We start from the raw sequence: 16262 nt of genomic DNA, 5'->3' as shown, positions 1-16262 counted from the left end.
CCCCCACCTCCCCCCATGCCTGGGACACACACTGGACAGTGACGCGCCACGCGCATTCCCAGGCCTGTGATTGACATGTTTACCTGTGTTATTGGCTCTCAGCTCATCTAGGTGTCACCTCCTTAAAGGGAAGGGATTGTATTTCATATTCCTCCCCGGCCCACACCCGCACCTCCGGGTGACCCCATGCGATGATCAACCGCTGCAGCGTGTAAGCTGCCTCCTGGGAGGGAGCTTGAGAGATGTTCTTTAATTTGATCCTCAGGATTTGCTCACCAATGAGTACAACTGAGGCTCAGAGAAGATGAATAAACCGTCGAGGTCACACGACCGAAAAGTGGCAGATCCAGGTCCCTCAAACTCTTGAAAAGTCTTCACCCACAAACCTGGCTACCCGCAAGCCAGCCAGAGCCTGGGTGGGAAGGATGTGCACCGGCTGACCAAGCCGTTCCGGGGCCAGGCAGAGAGCCAAGGTACACAGGACAAGGAAAACAGGACAAGCTTGATGCTCACGTCCTCTGGAGCCCGGGTCTGGGGCTCCCCAGGGCCTTTCAGGGTTTCCTTAGCCTCCTGGCATTGACCCTTCACCCTCTGCCAATTTACGGCCCTGCTCAGTGCTACAGGTAGCTTCTCTGAGACCCCTGACCAAATGGAGGGCACAATGTTAGGAAATAAAAGCCAGATTCTCTGAAGCAAGGGTCAGAAAGAGATTCTGGAGCAACTGGTTTGTGGGCAGGGAGGCCCTCCCTATGGCCACCCAGTTTCGTCTCCTGTATTTTCCTTTTGGACCTGTCAAGCAACTGTGACACGACAGGAACAAGACTTCTGCCAATAAAACCTGCCTGTGAGATTGGACTGGAAGAAACCTTGGAGAAGGAGAACTGCAAACCCCAAGTCAGTGGGAAGACTCCCCTCTCTCCGGCCCTACGCTGACCTAGGGCCACGTCTCCCACAAGCCACACAGAAGTCCATCTTGGAAAGCAGACTTCTTTACTCTGGTGGTAACAGCTACCATGACTGAGTGACTGCTATTTGCCAAGCATGATGCCCACATCTTTCATTGTTTTTCTCAGTTCATTGGAATTAACATAGAGCAGACTACCCAGTCTAGTGCAGCAGTTAAGGAGACAGGCTTGGGGTTCGACTGTCCTTCAGAACCCCAACTCTGCCACTTAATCTCATCGTGCCACTTCACTTTCTGTGCCTGCATTTCCTTATATAAGAAATGACAGCTTCAGACTGGGGCTGGGCCTCAGTGGCAGAGCTCTTGCCTAGCACGTGTGTGGCACTGGGTTCGATCCTCAGCACCACATATAAACAAACAAAATAAGGACATGCTGTTCATCTACAACCACAAGAAAGTTTTTTAAAAATGACATCTACAACCGTACCTAAATCTGTACAGATGATGACAACCAGCTGGGTAAATGCCAAGTGTTCCGAATTTATTAGCTATTATTATATATCATTAGCTATTATTATAACTGTCATGTGAGTATTATCTCCTTTTTACAGATGTAGTAACTGAGTCTTAGTGTCAGTCAATTATCCAAGGTCATACAGTTAATAAAGGAGAAAGTGGGTTTAAGTTCAGGTCCAATCAGCCTGACTCTGACAGGCCCCCACCCCCAGGCTCGAGTGTACTTAGGGGGCCACAGAGTCACAACAGGATCCAGGTCAAATAAAGTTTCTAGAGTCATCCTGGAGGAGTGAGAACATGTAGAGCCCAGAGCCAACACTAAGCAGGTGAGGTCTGGAAACTTGTCACCAAGTTTCCAAACTTGTCACCACTTAACCTCAGTGGTTTTACACAAGTGACATCAGGCTAACATGGGAAAGGCCACCACGGAGCCTTAGAGTGGGAGATAACAGGGAGAGGTTCCAGCTGCGCCTCTTGGCCCCTCATTGTGATAGACAGGATGTGGGCTTAGTGTGTGAGCCTCAGACAAAAGCTGGGCACCCCCAGAGGCCCCAGAGGCTGAAGCAGGAAGATTGTGAGTTCAAAGCCAGCCTCAGCTTCTTAGCAAGGCCCTAAGCAACTCAGTGAGAACCTGTCTCTAAATAAATATTTTAAAATGGCTGGGAATGTGACTCAGGGACTAGTTGCCCCTGGATTCAATCCCCAGTACACACACACACACACACACACACACACACACAAAAAAAAAAAATCACTTGGCACCAGTTGATCTGAACATTCCTTGTGCATCTTTCTTCCTCCTCTACCCTTAGCTGCCCAACATCCGGGTCTGAACACAGTAAAGTAATCATAGTTCCACACAGAGACAATTTTGCAAACCTAAATTGTCCTGCCATTTCCCTGCTAATGTCATCTTGCTCTTAATGTTCTTAAGAATAGCTAACAAAGCAGGGCGTGGTGGTGCCTGGAATCCCAGACTTGAGAGACTGAGGCAGGAGGATGGCAAATTCAAGGCCAGCCTCAGCAATTTAGTCAGGGCCTTAGCAATTTAGCAAGATACTGTCTCAAAATAAAAATAAATTAATTAAAAAGGCTGGGGATGTGGCTCAGTAGTTAAGCACTCCTGGGTTCAGTCCCTGGTATCAAAAAAAAAAAAAGGGAGAAATGGTGAGGAAGAGTCAAGTGCACACAGCATGATGGTAGAGAAAAGTGAAATTATTTTTAAAGGCCAGAAATGCCTCATAGTTTAGAGAAAATAAAAACATAAATCTAACCAATTTCCTATTTGTCAACTTGTCCCTAATTTTTCCAGAGCAGCAGGGTATCTTTGTCCCGGAAACTCTCAAACCCTCTGGGTTCTACTCACAAACCCAAAGGTGATGTTGACTAAATGTCAGTCCCTAACTCCTGAGACCTGACCTCAGACTGTCAGGAAGGTGGAGGATCTCACCCTCCACCTCCCCACCCCTCACATGATGCACACACCCAAGAATAAAACAAGGTGGATTTCAGGCTGCATTAAGGAAATTTCTGACATCTTATCAGCCTCTGACAATACACGTTAGCAGCACATTGCGCAAGAGACAGAAATGGAGAAACCCAGCTCCTGAATCACTTCCTTTCTGCCTCAACTGCCTTTGACCCCCTCTGACTCCCACCCACACACTCGGGCCACAGACTGCATTATTCATAGCACCTCCCCTAGACCCTTAGGTGGCAGTGACAAGATGTTTGGACCTGTATAGGTTCACACGTGGAGCTCCCCAGATGACATTAACCCACCCATAATATAACCACGCCACCCCCACTACGGTCTCTCTGGGACCTGTGTGTCCAGGTCTATGGGGAAAGGGAAAAGATGGAGGGGAAATCTGGTGGCTATGAAGAGCACTTCCTGGTATTTATTTTAGGGAACCACAGCCAGAAATTTTTTCTAAGCATTAATCCATACCCCAGAAGCCGGGGGTGATGAGCAGGGTGTGTTTTACTACTCCTCTTGGATGTCAAGAGGACATGGAAGAAGAGCAGGACGGGTGGCATGTCAATGCCAAGGCGTGACTTGGCAATGATAGGGGACCTGCCCACCAGGCCCTCGTTCCTCAGGGCCAGTGGGGGCTCCTGGCCCTGGAGACTGTCCTCAGCACACCCGAGGTGGTCATCTTCAGCCACAGAAACGCACAGCTGGTCAAGAGACAGAAGTAGAATTCACAGCCTGCTCGCATGGGGACATCCGCAGTTAACCACGGGACTGGAACTTGAGAACAAAAAGGAACATGCAGATTAACTCTGTCAAACCCAACTATGTGCAGATAAGCAAGCTCCTGTCTGGAGGGGGCGAGTGACACTGTCCTGGTAACCAGGAAGCTGGTGACTCAGCGGACAGCAGAACTGGGTCTCCTCACCCCAGGCCCAGGGCAGCCCGTCAGTTCTGGATCTCTGAGGCCAGAGCTGGGAACATTCTAGAAGGCAAACTGGGCAAGATGGAAGTCCCCATCCAAAGTTGGGGATCCAACTGGATGGCCCCCTCCGAGCTCGCTAGTGGGTGAAGTAGAGGGAAAAGCTTCACATTTCTCCAGCTTTCCTGCATCTTGAAAAGGGGAAGACCACACAGACCCCAGGGGAGGGCAACAGGATCTCCGCTCCACGTCTCAGGGTGCAGTCCTGCCGTTTCCCACCCTCGGCTCCAGCAGCTGTCCCACTCTGAGAAGCGGCTACACTTTGCCTCAGGTCAAAGCAGCAACACAGCCACTGACCTCTCCGGTGCTCACCTGCCCCTGAGCACCAAGCCTCACAGAGGCTTCTCTCCCCTCCCCCATCCCTGTCCCCACCCAGGGTCTAAGCCCCCCCAGGGCACAGGCAGAGAAGTGAAACCCATCCCGGAGGAGGGGCGGGGAGAGAGGTAAATGAAGGGTGAATGGAAAGTGTGAATCAGAGGCCCCTGGAAGACCTTTTATAGCCTAAATGCCTGTGAGATTTCATCCTTTCTTGGTGCCCCCACCCCCAACCCCAGGCCTGCAAGAGCCAGAAAAAGAGCGCACAGACTGCATTGTTGACTCCACGGAGGAGCAAGGACCTTGGTGACTGCGGAAGCCAAGATTCCACTGCCTTGCAGACATCCTGCCCACTCGCTAGGTCTCAAACATCAGTGTTGGAAATTTTGCCTTCTGAGCTGGGCATGCGGCATACGCCTGTAATCCCAGCGGCTCAGGAGACTGAGGCAGGAGGATTGTGAGTTCAAAACCAGCCTCAGCAAAAGTGAGTCCATAGGCAACTCAAGTAAGACCCTGAATGTAAATAAAATACAGAATAGGGCTGGGGATGTGGCTCAGTGCTTGAGTGCCCCTGAGTTCAATCCCCAATATCTACCCTCAGCCCCCAATAAAATTGCCTTCAGCTGGCCCAAGGTGATGAGACCAACAGATATCTCTTCTCTTTTCTCTCTCTCAGCAAGGATCGAACCTCAGGGAACTTACCAATGAACCACATCCCTAGTTATTTTTCTGCTTTATTTGGAGACAGGTTTTACTAGGTTGCTCAGGGTCTCACTAAGTTGCTGAGGCTGGCTTTGAACCTGTGATCCCCCTGCCTCAGTCTCCCCAGCCACTGGGATTACATGCTGGGCTCCAGATCTTAATTTCTAACATCTCAGATAATTCCAACCTAGACTGCCCAGGGACCACTCTAGAAGTCCTACCTTATCACTTTCTGCAGCCCTCCTGCTCCCACATCCTGTCTGTCTTATTTTAAGGCAAAGCAAAGCAGGCAAACATGGAATTTCTGAACTGCTAGTTGGTTAAAAGTCCCCCCAGGCAGGCTAGATGCAAATTCTGGCTCTAGCACACAAGTTGCAAGGCCCTGGGCAAATGACTGTGCCTTTGTTTCCTCACCTGCAAAATGGGGCTAATAAAAAGTACCCAGATGACGGTGTGTGCATCAAATGTAGTCATGGAGTTAAAGTGTTCAGCACACTGCCTGGCACGCAGTATGCACACGATATTTGTTTGTTATTAGTATTTTATATTGTGATATGGACATATAAAGTTCATTATGACCAAGAGATTGAATTGATCAGGTCATTTTTAAACTTTCCAAGGAGATTTCTAGACCTAACAGTTCAGTTTTTAAGCTTCAGATTTATTTACTTATTTATTTATTTTATTTATTTGGTACTGGAGATTAAACTCAGGGGAGCTTTCCACTGAGCCACATCCCCAGCCCTTTTTATTTATTTATTTATTTTAATTTTTGAGACAGGGCCTTGCTAAATTGCTGAGGATGGCCTTGAACTTGAAACCTTCCTGCCTCAGCCCTCCCCAGGGAATTGCAGGCATGCACCACCACCTGGGGCTGAAACTTCTCCTTTATGGTCCCAGTCTCACCCCTCCCTCTTCTGGCCCACAGACACCATGATCTCAACCAAACTTTACATTTACACTGGGCTTTTTATGGTTTATGATGAATGTCTACATGTTTTACAGCTTGCGTTCTGACCCGTCTTCCTTATTATCTTTCTCCGAAAGTCTTTCCTGGTGTTGCTTCTCCCCTTTCCATTTCTCCTCTCTTCGACTCACAGCCCCCATTTTCCAAGATGTCCTGGCAATTAATATGTGTCCCCCATGTTAAGAATATCCAACCAAACCCCTAAAAATCAACGTGATCAACAGAGAAAAGGTCGAGGAGGAGAGGCACACAGCCATGTGCCTGTGATGGAGGAGGCCAGCCGGGCCATTCCCCCGGAGCCAGAGCCCTCTGGGCTGGTGATCTTCTCCTCCGTGGCCTCCACCACTTCTCTGCTCTGGCCTCAGCCTCCTAGAGCCTTGAGTGGATTCTTGCTGCTGCCAGAGGGCCACGTCTCTCACCTATGCACACCCAAAACCGAGCTTAGCATCTCAGTCCCTCTGCATCCTGACTTCATCCTTACCCCAAGGCTAAAGGCATCTGATCCACCCAGGACCCAACCAGCACAGCTCAGAGCCTCGTCCTTCCCCTCCCACAATCCTTTCCTCTCTTGTCCCTCAGAAAGGCCACCCTTCTCCTCTGGTGCTTCTCACTCTTCCCGGCTCTCCTTGCCCTCTGATCTCTGCGCTCACATCTGAGTTTCTCAGGGGCTCCCCATAGACTCAGTTCCATCAACGAGCAGCTGCCAGACACATGTCCTGGAACACAGATCGGACCAGGTCCCCTCTCACTTAAAGCCCCAGGTGGTTCCCTCCTCACCAAAGTCCAAACTCCTAAAGCTAGCACCCAGGACTGGCAGGCCCCTACCCTTCTGCTACCAAGGGGCCCCAGAATAAGAGCCAGCCAAAAACATCCACCCATTCCACCCTTGCCTAAAAGGCCAGCTAAGTGTCTCCGAGAATTGAATCCAGAGGCACTTAACCACTAAGCCACATCCCCAGTCCTTTTTTTTTTTTTAGTTGTCAATAGACCTTTATTTTATACATGGTGCCGAGAATCAAACCCAGTGCCTCACACGTGCCAGGCAAGTTCTCTACCACTGAGCCACAACCCCAGCCCTTCCCAGCCCTTTTTTTTATATTTTATGTAGAGACAGGATCTTGCTGAGTTGCCTAGAGCCTTGATGAATTGCTGAGGCTGACCTTGAACTCACAATCCTCCTTCCTCAGCCTCCCCAGCCACTGGAAGTACAGGCCTGGGCCCACTGCATCCAGCAAGAGCGTCATCTTTAAAAAGGGGCGTGATATTTGAGAGTTGGTATGGACATTAGCCAAATTGATTTTATCTGCAGGTGGATCCCTGGGCCCAGAGGGATAATATAGATTTCACCGAGGAGGAACTAAGACAATGCTGGGCCAGAGCATTCAAACTGTAGGCCTGGAGTCTTGATAGCTACATCTTGTTTTGCAGAAGGCACAGCTCAGATCTAGAGAGGTCAATCTACTCATTCAAGGTCGGAGCTCCGTCCGTCACCAGCTTCGGGCCCAGGTCCTGGCCCACATCTCCCAGGCCTAGAAGACGTCCCCATGCATGGCTGTCTGGGATTCCCACAGACTTCCCCTTCGGCTGGATAGACTCGGGACTCCCACCCTGCCCCCAAGAGCCCTGGGACTTCTAGAAGACCTGGAAGGAGCAGAAGAGGAAGGCTTGAGCTTTGGCACTTGTTCAGGGTGGAACTCCAGGGGCCAAACACAAGGGCTTTTGACTATAGAAAAAAATAGGCCCATTGTCTTAGTGGGTGGAACCAAACCATCAGCAGGAGCTGGAAACCAGTTTCTTTGTGCCCAGAGAGGAGGACTTGGGCCCAAAATGTTAGGGTGGAGAGAGGGAGGGGAGAAAGAAAGATTTACCTTAAGAAAACAGACGCAATTACCAAAGTCCTTACTCACCCCTGGGTTTTCTTTGTGGGTTTTTTTTTTTCCCCTCTTAGAGCTCTGTACATGTAGAAGTCCCCCAGGATCGGGAGGGCTAGGAAAAGGTGTGGCTTCCTGGAGGGCAGAGGAATCAGGAGGAGATTTCGAAGGCTCCATTATAAGGCTATTAGAGAAAGGGCTAGCTGTCATTTCCTTAATTGCAAATGAAAGGGGGAAATAAATGAAAAACGAACTCAGAGCTCCAGCCTACCCCTCAACAAAGGAGAAAACCCTCCTGAAATACAAGAGGCCTGTGTGGGGCCTGGGCCCTGCCCACCCTGGCCCTGCAGAAAGCTGTAGGAGGAGAAAAGCAGAAAAGGCTGAACCCAAAAGTAGATTCCATAAGAACTTCATAAGGAAGTCCCAAAGACTCTTTTTATTTTTTTTATTTTTTATTTTTTTATTTTTTGGGGGACACTGTGGATTGAACTCAGGGGCACTTAACCACTGAGCCCCATCCCCAGTCCTTTTTTGTATTTTATTTAGAGACAGGATCTCACTGAGTTGCTTAGGGCCTCGCTAAATTGCTGAGACTAGCTTTGAACTCACAATCCTCCTGCCTCGGCCTTCTGAGCCGCTGGGATTACAGGCGTGCGCTGAAGACTCTTGCCATTAATTCCAGTTGCCAGAATGACTCAGTTCACCTCATTAAAAGTCTCTGATAAACAGACATTTGTGCTGGGGGCAGTGGCACATACCTGTAATCCCAGTAGCTCTGGAGGCCGAGGCAGGAGGATCGTGAGTTCCAAGCCAGCCTCAGCAAAAAAAAAAATAGTCATTTTGTTTCTTTGAGTTTGAACCATTCAAGCGATGAATCATTTAGACAAAGGGGACAAAAGCTCCAGCTCACCCTCAGGATCAGGTCCTCTCCTCCTGTCCTGGCAGGAGCTGTCCCTCTACTGTACGTTATTTACAGTACCATGGTGTCGTGACCTTTCATTGTTTTCTTTTTCATTGCTGGGAATTGAACTCAGAGATTTGCCTGATTTTTTTTTTTAACCTTTAAAAATTATTATGTGAAGTAGAAAAAGAAAATCAATATCTGCTACATTCCACTTTCCACCTATAATCTAGGCTTCCCGGTTTTTTTTTTTTTCTTAAGAAAGAGTGAGAGAGAGAGAGAATTTTTAATATTTATTTTTTAGTTCTCGGCAGACACAACATCTTTGTTGGTATGTGGTGCTGAGGATCGAACCCGGGCCGCACGCATGCCAGGCGAGCGCGCTACCGCTTGAGCCACATCCCCAGCCCTAGGCTTCCCGGTTTAACATTTTGGCTTATTTCTCCGGGTCTCTTTTCTCTACCTGGAGTCTATAACCCCCTGGGATGCAAAGACTACCTATGTTTTCCCCCAGTTCTTACATTTCTGGAGGTCCTAAGTCTAAAATGGATCTCTTTGGGCTAGAATCAAGGCATCAGCAAGATAGTAAACCTTTGGGGATCTGAGGGGTGAATCCAGTTCTTTGTCTGATGCAGCTTCTGAAGGTTGTCTGCATTCCCTAGCTCACAGCCCCCTCCATCTCCTCAGTTGGCCACAGCAAGCAAAGTCTTTCTCACGCCACTCCCCCCCTCACCCACCTCCCTCTTTCACTTATTATAATGACACTGGGCTCATCTAGATGATCCAGAGTGATGGCGCCCTCCCAGGATCCTAACCTCATCACGTCTGCAAATTTCTCTCTGCCCTGCGAAGTAACATTCAGAAGTTCCAGGGTTGGGATATGGAGTGGACTTTGAAGGAAGGCCATTATTCCACCTAACACAGGTATTTTTTTTTCTTTTCTTTTTTCTATTTTGGTGTTGCGGATCAAACCCAGGGATCTCTCCTACTTGAGCCACTTCCCAAGCCCTTTTAATTTTTTTTATTTGAGACAGCGTCTTGTTAAGTTGCCGAGGCTGGCCTCGAACTTATGATCCTCCTACCTAAGGCTCCCAAATCACTGGGATTACAGGTGCCTACCAGCATTCCTGGTTCCTTTGATGAATATCACCCACCATGAAAATGGGCTTTGCTCTCCTCCTCTTTCACTTGCTCATCTGATACAGAAGCCAGAAGTCAAACTACCAGAGAATCACACTAGCTGTGCTCCTAACTGGACAGATGACCTTGGACCAGTCAGTTCACCTCCTTCAGCATCAGGAAGTGACCAAGATAACTCTTACTGCATCAGAAAGGGACAGTAAACAAGCAAATTAAGGCACAGAAGGTACTAAACATAGTGCCTGGTAAGGGATAAGCCCTCGGTAAATACTCTTTCAATCCTTTCCTCAACACACCCCCATTTTCTCTCACCCTCATTCATTTTTCTGCTGTCTCCTTCCTCTTCAGTGACTTGGTCTAACCTACTGGTTGGCAAGGAGGGCCGATCACCCACTCTCGAATCTGATTCTGCTCAAATGATCTGTGACAGTCTGCTGTCTACTTGTAGCAGCTTGCTGTTTTTATATGGAGAGATCTGTTCTTTAAAAAAGGTCTCTTGGGGGCTGGGGATGTGGCTCAAGCGGTAGCGCGCTCGCCTAGCATGCGTGCGGCCCGGGTTCGATCCTCAGCAGCACCACATACCAACAAAGATGTTGTGTTCGCCGAGAACTAAGAAAAAATAAATAAATGTTAAAAAATTCTCTCTCTCTCTCTCTCTCTCTCTCTCTCTGTAAAAAAAAAAAAAAAAAGGTCTCTTTATGTTCACATAAAACTACAAGTGGCAATTCTGCTGGGGAACATTCATTCATTTCCTGATGAGATTCTTCTTCAGTCGTTCTCTTTATACCTTATAAATCAGGACAGCACAGGGGACAAAAATAATGACCTTGGCCACAACAGGGAATTCCCTTAGTAAAGTGAACACAATGAGCGACATATGACATATTCCCTGTTCCCGGAAATCTATTGCAAGGCTCAGCCTTCAGCAAAACCATTTGAGGATCCAATTCCTAGACAGTAACTGGCAGAAGTATTCTCCGGGTATTCCTGCCGAAGGGATTGTCACAGAATGGGGTGCCTGAGTGATTTCACATTCCCACTTCTGAAACTTAGCCACCGCCCCCCCCAAACCATTTCCATCTCCAGTTGGCCTGTGAGAACCCCGGATGAAAAACATCCTAAAAGATCTGCAGTCACCACAGGCTAATTACTATCCCTAGAGCTTCACATATAACTACAATCCTCATCCAAAAAAAAAAAAGAATCTATGAATGTCATTATTATTATTATTTTTTTTTTTTTTTGGTACCTGGGATTGAACCCAAGGGCGCTTAACCACTGAGCCACATCCCCAGCCCTTTTTTGTATTTTACTTAGGGACAGGGTCTCTCGCTGAGTTGCTTAGGGTGTCTCTAAATTGCTGAGGCTGACTTTGAACTCACGGTCTGCCTGCCTCAGCCTCCCAAGCCCCAGGGATTACAGACAGGTGCCACTGTGCCAGGCTATCACTATTTTTACAGTTTAGCTGAGGCAGAGAAGGCAAGTAATGTCCCAAAGCGGCACCTCTCCATGATGTCACCTCATCTCCCACTCAAGTCTGGCCAGAGAATGTCCTAAGATTTCTCCAGTCTCCTGAATGCTTCCAGAATGCTCTCTGCCCTCTGCACTTCCTGGAGTTGACAAGGAGACAGCGTTTTGTTTTCGGCGTGCCCTGTCGCTCACGCACCTGTTCCCTGACACCACACTCACCAGTTCATAGCCCTTCATAAAACCTTAATTTTCTGAACCTCGATCCCTTTTAAGGAAAAGGCAGGGCCAGGTCCCCTGCCTCATAAAAAGCCACTTTTACTGGACAGTCCACTGTTTGCCCAGCCATTCTCTGGCCATAAAAGAGATGCATCAGGGGCAGAACGAGTAAGAGAAGGAAGTCAAGACAGGGAGAGTCTCTGGAATGGCCACAGAGGGGAGGGGACTTGACATCCAAGAGGAGTAATAAAACACACCCAGAGTCTGTGACCTTTGAACAATGGCAGCCCCACCTGGCTCTTTCCATGCCCACTGGCCTCCGACTTCCTGCTCGGCAGCCCCTCCTCCTCTGGCTTTCAGAGACCAATAGCAGAGGCCTGGAGCCAGGCCTGCAGGGCACCCGGCTCTGAGGGGCAGGGCGGAGGGAACAGGAAAGGGAAGAGGCCCTGAGTCACCCAGGTACAGAGCACCTGGGTGGGAGTGGAGGAGGAAGCCTTGCTAGGCAGAGCTCAGGGCCCGAGGGATTGTACTAGGGAGCTGACGTCCTCTAGCCAATGACTCACTGAGAGCCCGGGGTGCTGTGGAAAGCATCACAGCCTTTCCCACTTAGAGACGCATTGTCCCTCCCTTCTCTGTTGGGTTACATTCCTCTGCCCAAAGGTCACTTATTTACAGAGTTGAGTTCCAGGAAAAAAAAAAAAATCTCAACTGGATTCCTTCAAGTCCCAGTTCAAGAGGGTCTGCCATCTTGGTGATGACCAGGCATAACATTTTTAAAAATTTATGCAGTATTATTTTTCCCTTTCCCCTCACTTCCTCTTGTATGTAATTTTGTATAACCCTGAGGGTCTCCTTCCATTTCCATGCAATTTCCCTTCTCTCTCCCTTTCCCTCCCACCTCTCCTCCTTGTTTAATGTTGGTCTTCTTCTCGTGCTCTTCTTCCCTAGTCTGTTCTTAGTTACTCTCCTTATATCAAAGAAGACATTTGGCATTTGTTTTTTAGGGCTTGGCTAGCTTCGCTTAGCATAATCTGCTCTAATGCCATCCATTTCCCTCCAAATTCTATGATTTTATCATTTCTTAATTTTTATTATTTTTTTTGGTGGGTCAATAAAAAAAATAAAAAATAAAAAAAAATAAAAAAATATTTATTAGACTTTAAAAAAATAAAAAATAAAGTTGTAGATTGGACACAAAAAAATTTATGCAGGGAATTATTTGTGCATGTTTGTGTCTGTGTGTGTGTCTGTGTCTGTGTGTGTATATGTGTCTGTGTGCATGTGTGAGTGTGCACCGGGGATCAAACTCAGATGCTTTACCACTGAGCCACATCCCCAGCCCTTTCCATTTTTATTTATTTTTTTTGCTCAATTGCCGAGGCTGGCCTCGAACTTGCAATCCTCCTACCTAAGGCTCCCAAATCACTGGGATTACAGGTGCCTACCAGCATTCCTGGTACCTTTGATGAATATCACCCACCATGAAAATGGGCTTTGCTCTCCTCCTCTTTCACTTGCTCATCTGATACAGAAGCCAGAAGTCAAACTTCCAAGGGAATCACACTAACTGTACTCCTAACTGGACAGATGACCTTGGACCAGTCAGTTTACCTCCTTCAGCATCAGGAAGTGACCAAGATAACTCTTACTGCATCAGAAAGGGACAGTAAACAAGCAAATTAAGACACACAAGGTACTAAACATAGTGCCTGGTAAGGGATAAGCCCTCAGTAAATACTCTAAGTAAATACACTAAGTTGCTTAAGGACTTGCTAAATTGCTGAGGCTGGCCTCGAACTTGTGATCCTCCTGCAACAGCCTCCCGGGTTGCCAGGATTACAGGTGTGCACCACCGCACCCAGCTCTACGGGGAATTTTTGACAAGAGCCTTTGAACCACCCACGATATTTTGGGGGATCATAAAAATGAAAAGGAAGGAAACTAATAGATGCTGTGGACCTTTAAATTTGTACCTTAATCTAATGCTCATGATGACTCTTTAAAGGAAGTTCTACCACGCCTATTTTCCAAGAAATCAATGAACTTGCCCCTCATGTCATAACTGGTGAGAGATGGAACCAGGATTTAGATTCACATTATTCCTGAACCTAAAGCTCCTGTTTTTCACTCCACATGGACCTTTAAGCCTATCTGAATTCGCAGAAAAGAAAGGTCTCTGCTTCTAAAGGAAACTCTCCTAAAGGGCTTCAGGGGAGAGACAGGCTCTGACACAGGCTTAGGACAGAGACTGATTGAAGATGCTGAACAGGAAAGCAAGAATAATATAGGAGGAAGGGGAAGAATTATAGTAAGTCCAGATGTGAGAAATACAATGTGGGTCAGACCTTGCTGTGTATAGCCAGGGAACAGAGGGGGACATGCTACTGGGTTGTGTTTTGTTGTTGTTGTTTTGTTTTTTGTATCAGGGATTGAACCCAAGGGCACCGAGCCACTGAGCCACATCCCCAGCCCTTTTCATTTTTAATTCTGAGACAGGGTCTCACTAGGTAGCTTACAGCTTCACTAAGTTGCTGAAGCTGGCTTCAAACCTGCCATCCTCCTGCCTCAGCCTCCCGAGCCACTGGGATTACAGGCGTGAGCCACCGCCCGGCACTGCAGGGCCTTTGAACGGCAGCCTAAGGAGTTTGAACTTCATCATACAGATGAAAAGAGTAATCGGAACAATTTAAGGTCAGAAACTTGACAGACAGCATTTTCAGAAGGATGACTTTGACAGGTTGGGCAAGATAACTTGGGGAAGTGGTTCTTCACTTTGGCAACTCATGAGAGTTACCTGGAAGGCTTCTGTTTTAACACTTCATTTTGAAATCATTTCAGCCTTTCAAAAATGTTTTGAAAAAATAGAGTCTTCATAAACTACTCTTCACTCAGCTTCCCCAGATATTAATGTTTTCCATAGCCACAACACCGTCATCAAAATCAATACCTTATCGCTGATACCGTACAGGGCACTAACCCACAGAGCTTATTCAAACTCCGTCTACCCTCCTTCCCACTCAGGTGTTCATCTCTGGATGAGATCCAACCTAGGATCACACATTGAGTTCAACTGTTTTGTCTTCTAAGTCTTCTTTAATCTGGGGAAATGCCTCAGAATTTCTTCTGTCTTCATGATCTTAACATTTATTTTATTTATTTATTTATTTGAACCTGGGTACCAACAGGGTCCTTGGGACCTCACTGCTGAGGATGGTTTTGAACTCGTAATCCTCCTGCCTCAGCCTCCTGAGCCGCTGAGATTATAGGTGTATACCACCGTGCCCAACAGATTTTAACATTTATAAAGAGTACTGACCAGACCGGGTGCAGTGGCGCATCCCGGTAATCCCAGCAGCTCGGGAGGCTGAGGCAGAAGGATCGAGAGTTCAAAGTCAGCCTCAGCTATGGTGAGGCACTAAGCAACTCTGTAAGACCCTGTCTCTAAATAAAATGCAAAGTAGGGCTGGGGATGTGACTTAGTGACCAAGTGTCCCTAAATTCAATCCCTAGTGCTAAAAGAAAAAAAAAAGTACTAAGTACTGACCAGTTATTTTGTCAAATGACCCTAAATGAGGGCTTGCCTAATATTTCCTCGTGATTAAATTCAGGTGACGCACCTTGGACAGGAATACCCCAGATGTGACGCCGTGCCTTCTCAGTCTACCATATCAGGAGGCCCATGACGTCACTCTCCCTCTCATTATGTGTCCTGTTAACTTGAGCACCTGGCTCAGCAGTTTCTACCATGTAAAGTGACTCTTTTACTTGAAAGCATTCTTAAACTACCAAGCCTGGGCCACGCCAGAGATCAAACAAACCACATGGCCCCGGGGTCAGCCACAGGCATGGCCAGGTGCTAAAACGCCCCACAGGTGATTCTAACCAGCGTTCAGGGTGGGAAATCAAGGGCGAAGATTTGAATCCTGGAAATCAGCAAGGATGCCGTTTCTTGGGGCTTTCTTTTTCAAAGGGCATCCGGTTCCAGGCACAGAGAAATATATGTGGACTTTGGCACGGACCCACAGCAGGAAAAAGGGAAGGCCCAAAATCCCCTGATTGGGAAAGTCATGGGAGAGCAGAGGGCTGTCCAATCAAAGAGGAGGCAGGAGGAGAGTTCACCGGCTCCGCACGCTCCCTTTCTCTCCAGACCTCAGAGAAACCTTTGCTGTACACACCTTATAATTTTACTACGATAAGCCTGACGTGAGTGCCCAATTGCCACCAACAGGAAGGGAATCATATATCTTGATATAAATATCCAACCGCACATGCAAAAGATGGACGTTTCCGGGTAGGGTGAAAGAGCAAGCCACAGAATCCAGGTCAGAGGTACGTGACCCTGGGAAACAACCCGTCGCCCTCACTTGGTCCTTTGCCCTTAATCTCTTCTGAAGAGGGTAAGGACCCTGTTGGAAACTGATGAAACAGGAAGGTGTGCACATCTCATGTCCCCAGGCTACTGAAGCAAGAAGCTGGGGACCTCAACTTCCTCAGCCCCTCCTGTGGGGCACCGTCTGACGACATGTCAAAAGAAACACCAATCTCACCCAAATTCACAAGGAGGGAAAACCCAGAGGAGAGCTTTCTCTAAGGCGTCCACATGACTACCAGGCTCTGGCACTGCCTACTTCCGGAGGAACTGCTGCCAGGCTATAATTGGAAAAGAAGAGAGCTCTTCCCACTCAGAGGGGCTTGGTTTTGTTGCTGGTGTTTGCTGCAGGACTGGAGATTGAACCCAGGGGTGCTTTACCACTGAGTCACATCCCCAGCCCTTTTCGTTTTTTTTTTATTTTGAGATAGGGTC

This window comes from Ictidomys tridecemlineatus, chromosome 15, assembly GCF_052094955.1.
Source record: "Ictidomys tridecemlineatus isolate mIctTri1 chromosome 15, mIctTri1.hap1, whole genome shotgun sequence".
In the NCBI taxonomy this organism is placed as follows: Eukaryota; Metazoa; Chordata; class Mammalia; order Rodentia; family Sciuridae; genus Ictidomys; species Ictidomys tridecemlineatus.
This window is presented reverse-complemented; position numbering follows the sequence as displayed.